Source organism: Dendrobium catenatum, unplaced genomic scaffold, assembly GCF_001605985.2.
Source record: "Dendrobium catenatum unplaced genomic scaffold, ASM160598v2 fragScaff_scaffold_716, whole genome shotgun sequence".
NCBI classification, from domain to species: domain Eukaryota; kingdom Viridiplantae; phylum Streptophyta; class Magnoliopsida; order Asparagales; family Orchidaceae; genus Dendrobium; species Dendrobium catenatum.
In genome coordinates, this window is record NW_021319178.1 from 13,527,756 (window position 1) to 13,533,750 (window position 5,995).

Here is a 5,995-nt window from a genome sequence, read left to right on the forward strand (position 1 = left end):
TGGGGCTTACGTGTTAATTTAAAACAACGGTTACAAAGTCCTTAAAAGGTTCCACCAGCTCTCTATTGCTCAAAAGAGCTACAATCCAAAAAGAAAATAAAAGTCCTACGAGCCGGCGGATCCTTACACTACGATTACAAAAAGAAATTAATAAAGTCGGGCTATTCAGCAATAGCACCCAAAAAAGGAGAATCCAAATAATCTTGAATGCTTTCAGCTCCGTTCTCCTGCCAAAAAATCTACTATAAAGAAAAAAGACCAAACAAAGAGAAAAATAACGTACCTTTCTCCAAATTTTGCTCCACTTGTAAGAGTACCTGCCAATAAACTTGAAGAACAAAATTAGATCAAGAATACCATATAACACCAAAAATCCACCGCCAAAAAAGAGAATACCCAAACCACACCACATCAACCATATAATGCCAACAGCTATGGCACAAGGATCTGAAAACAGCTTCGCGATTATTAACAAACATACCATCCAGAATCAGCCAAACATCACCCTTACCATCAGCCCCAGCATAATAACCAAAAGTATTCATAAAAACCATATCACCATCCCAGTCCTCATCACAGAAACCCCATATAGCAACGAAAAAAGACCCATACAGTCTCAAAATAGAGCCTATTTGAAAAACCTTGTTTGAACCTATTCTCTGAATATTTTGATGTACACATATATCATCTTGAGTAATTTTAGTAGTATCTAGCTTAAGGCAAATATCTAGCTTAAGGCAAAGATGATGGAAAATGAAAGGGATATTAAAGAAGAACAGAAAAAGTAGAAGAAGATGAAATGATAGAACCACGCCAGAAAAGGAATAGTAGCGATAAAGTGTGTGTGTGTGAGAGAGAGAGAGAGAGAGGAAAAAATAATAAATCAATATGAAAATATTGGTCAAGATATTTGGCCAATTGGTTTTCAAAATATTTATCTAAAATTTCAGGATTTATTTTAAAATGATTGGATAATCAATTTTTGTTTTCATCTCATCTAAATAAAATTCAAATATTTTAAATCATATCAAAACCATTTTTTTTATATTAAATATATATCAAGTTGTTTCTAATGTAGGCTCATAGCTTTTAATACTTACACAGGCAGTTTAGACATTCGAGTAATGATATTATTTATTTTTTATTACTTGCATAAGCAACAGAGACTCTATAGCTATAACATTTATTTTGACGAATGTGCAACACCAAGTTTGATTAGTTTTGGTTAGTAAAGTAAATCAGGTAAATCTAATAGCTACAAAGCTAATCCAAATCAAATTTTGGTCATGATATTATGAAATAATTAAACTAAGGCTTCATTTAGGACAACTTTCTTATTGCTTTCTAAAATAATTCATCTAAATCAAATTTAAGAAAGACAAAGATAGACCGAAAAAGTTTTAGTTAGAAAGCATTAAAATTCACCCTTTTGTTACATTTATGTGAACATTTGACTGTTAGTAGAACACAATAAAGAAAAAATGATTCATGTAATCGACCCCACGTTGTGGGATAAAGGCTTAATTGTTGTAGTTGTTGTGTGAAGTTTATGGGTTTCTTGTATTATTTTTTTCATTTCATGTGGTTCTAGTTTTGTCTAAAGTTTAATGTACCCTCTCTACTATTCCAATTCAATCTTACACAATCATCACCTTCTCTCCATGAAAACTCTTATCATGTTGGTGGCCATCATAACTCTCAACTAACTCTTCCTCCCAAGAATCCTTAGCTCCTTAAATATAAAATAAATTGCTCGGTTAACAAATCAAGTTACAAGGTTTGAATATGTCTAATAATTGATTCTTTGGAGAGAGATTAATTGGAATTTATAGGCAAGATAAAAATGAGAAATATCACAACCATACAACATATGTTATTATGCCCTATAATTTGGAGCATGTCAGTAAGAATATGTCTAATAATTATGAGCCTCTTAGTGAGATCATTAGTGAGATGCATATCCTAGTAGCTCTATGGGACACAAAAAAATAATCAAATTTGGAAAGTTAAAAGTAGCTACTACTTCACTAGATTGATAGGTAAAAGTACTCCTAGCAGAATCTTTTAAGGACTTATATTCTTTGGCTTAATTAACGTGTTGGCCCTATTTGAGTTTTTAACACAAAAAAAAAAAAAAAAAAAAAAAAAAAAAAAAAAATCAAAATTAATCCTAGCCTTACGTCTTTCTACATTTCTAATGCTACTTTTCTATTTACTTGCAAGAGTGCCAAGTTGGAGATATCAGCAATGAGCTTATAGAAAAGGCATCAATTTTATATTATATATTATTTCAACTTATTCAACATTAATTTTATATTTCACAAGAATATATCATTTCAAAAAATTTCAACTAAATAGTTATGTTCATCGCCTTTTATCCTCTCATAATTTTTTTCTTCATCCTGTATAATTATTCAATCTTCTTTTATATATATATATATATGACAATTCAAAATTTCTAGCTTGAAGACGAACGAGGCTCTCTTGAAATCCTTCAAGAAGCATGTAAAACTGATACTAACGACGAAGGAAGCACATTCCATATACATCCTTTAAAGTCCATTGTAATGGAATCTGAGCCTAATTTTCAAGCAGGGTATTCATTTAAATGGTTCAATTTATATTTCCTTTTTTTAGATCCTAATAATAGCATTATTGATAATATTTATGTAGTATGATTTTTATTTTTTATTTTTCTTATGCAGGAATAGTCAAGTTGCTCCTCCTGAAGCAGCCTAGGAAATAAACATAGGTGAAGGTAATATTTAGTGGCTTAACCAAGAAAGAAACTATTATGTGGTAATTTTTTTTTTGCCCTAAGTCGCCGCCTGGGCAATTTTAGGGTTCCTCTCGTTTCGCCTTCTTGCGATTGATTTCCTCCCATGGTTTTCGATTTTCCTCCCCAGTTACTCTCCTATTTTTTATCCTAGTGGCGATTCAGTCTTTCTGCCCTGGTTGGGGCCTTTTTCCTGGCGGGGATGTCTTCTTCCAATCAGTGGGGGAAGGTGTCCAGTCCGATCCAAGGGAATAGCAAGGGTTTCTTTAACCTGGATGGTGATGAGCCGTCAAAATCTCCATCTCGATCATTCAAAGATGTTCTTTCTGGTAACCCAATGCAAGGTGATAACATATCTAAATTTACTCAATCGGTTGTTAATGGTGTGCCGGCTGTTCTTATTTCCAATGAGGATATTCTTAAGCTTGCATCACCTTTCCAGTTTACTTTAGTAGGGAAGTTCACTTTGCGTAGGCCGAATCTTGATACGATTCGTAGTTTTTTTGGTAATCTAAAACTATCTGGTTTTTACTCCGTGGGTTTATTGGATTCCCGTCATGTTGCGATTCAACTATCGAACGATCTTGATTATAGTAGGATTTTTGCGAGAAGGGCTATAACTTCATAAGTAATTGTCAGATGAGGATTTTAAAATAGACCCCCGTTTTTTGATGTTCAAGAGGAATCTCCCATAGTCTCGATCTGGATTTTTTTTCCCGAATTTACGTTTACATTTTTTCAATCCTAAAGTTTTGCATGCTCTTGGATCCGTTTTTGGAAGGCCGCTGCAAACCGACCAGGCAACTGCTTCTAGGACCCGGCCGTCTGTGGCTAGGGTTCTGGTTGAAGTTGATATCTCTAAAAAACATGCTAAAGAGATTTGGGTTGGATCCAAGGATTTTGGGTATTTACAAAAAGTGGAATTTCAGAAAGTCTCTGAATTTTGTTCTCATTGTAAGATGCACGGTCATGCTTTATCGGAATGTTTTAAACTGCATCCTGAGTTGAAAAAAACTGCTAAACCTACTTTAGAAAAGGTTGATTTACCGGTTAAGATTCCTATTTCTTTGGATTATGCTACTGTGCCGCTGCTGGTTCCTACTAATATAATCTAGGAAACTAATGCATATATTAATTTAGTTTTATTGTATAATAGAATTGACATCATTGCGGGAATGGTTTTGGAAGGTAATACTTTGTGTAATGCAAAGGATAATTTTCCTAATTTATATGTTTCTATTGATTCTATGCTTCAAAATACTAGTGATCCTCAATTACCTGTCCCTATTACAAATTTAGCTGTGAATGTTGAATATGAAATTAGTGAGGAGGAGGGTTGTGAAGAAGGGGAATTTATCCCCTTATCGGATATGAAATTGGTAAGGAGAATCATGTGCATAATATTGAAAAAGGGGAATCCATTTTGGAGGGTTCTAGTTCTAAACAGTGTGAGGAAGAGGGTTCTTTTTCAAAAAATTTTGAGGAAAATTTTATCAAGATTGATAGAAAGAAAGGGAAAAAGGCGAAAGAAAACTTCTCATCCACGCCTCGTTCCACTAGAGCACAAGCTGATTCTAAAGGTTGTAATGGTTAAGTCTCTTATTTGGAATGTGAGAGGTGTTGGGGGGAAGGATTCTAGAACTAGAGTTATAAATCTTTGTAGAATTCATAACATTCACTTATTGGCCTTACTTAAACCTATGATAACTTCTGACAAACTTGACGGTACTGCTTCTAAATTAGGTTTTTCTAATAAATTTGCTAACTGTTCGAATAAGATTTAGATTATGTGGAATAATGCTATTAAGGTTAATATTCTTAATGATTACTTTCAAGTTGTGCATGTTCAAATTGAGATGTTTAATTTCAAGAGTAAGGCTTCTTTTGTTTATGCCGCTTGCACTAGAGTGGGTCGGCTGGCCCTTTGGGATCAACTTAAAACCTTTGCTTCCTATTCTCATGGCTCGTGGTGTGTGGGATGTGATTTTAACATTATTTCTAATGAAAACGAGATATTGGGAGGTAATCAACCTAATATTAATGCTATGGAGGATTTCAATTCCATGATAGCTAATTGTGATTTACAAGACATAGGTTTTTTTGGAGGTGCTTTTACTTGGAGTAGAGGCAATCTTTGGCAAAGACTTGATAGAATTTTATTTAATAATGATTGGATAGCAAATTTTCATATGACTCATGTTGAACATTTAAGTAGAACTGTTTCTGACCATGCTCCTTTACTTTTAACTATTAATGCTAACAAGAATTTTGTTCCTTCTTTTAAATTTCAGAATATGTGGTTATCTCATCATGACGTTTTAAATGTGGTTCATAATAATTGGCATGCCCCTATGTTCCTTGATAATAACATTTCAGGTATGGCTAAGTGGTGGAACAAGATTAGTAGGTTAAAATAGGTGTTGAGATGTTGGAATAAAAATGTATTCAAAAATCTATTTTTTAATATTAAAGTGGATAAGAATGATGTGATTGAATTAGAAAGGGTGTATTTGCTTAATCCTGATAGCACTAATCTTTCTGATCTTAACAATGCTAAAATAAAACTTTTTTCCCTTCATGATCAGGAAGAAATATATTGGCAGCAGAAAGCTACAACCAAATTTGTGGTTGAGGGTGATAGAAATACCAAGTTATTCCATGCTATGGCTAATAAGAAAAAAATTAGGAACCATATTTTTAAAATTATGAGCAAGGAGGGGAGGGTCTTGGAGGATGAGGATTCTATTTTGAACTCTGGGGTGGAGCATTTCAAGAACATTTTTAATAATAATTTTCAAACTTGTCCCATTATGAATCCGCTTATTGTTCCGTCATGTATTACTGATAATGATAATCTCATGTTGATTCAACCTCCGTCGGAGGAAGAAGTCTGGAATACTGTGCAAGATATGAATAGTAACTCGGTTGCTGGTCCTGACGGTTTCACCACTAAATTTTTTGTTAAAACTTGGCATATCATCAAGTTAGATATTTTAGATGTTGTTACTGAATTTTTTTCGAGTAAACCTTACATCAAATTTTTTTCCTCTACTAATATTTTTTAATTCCCAAAAAGGATCTCACCAACAATTGGAATGATTTTAGACCTATTAGTTTATGTTCTTTCTTTAACAAACCTATATCTAAAATTATTTCTACTAGACTGGTTAATATTTTACCTAGAATTATCTCCCAGTATCAAACTGGTTTTGTGAAAAG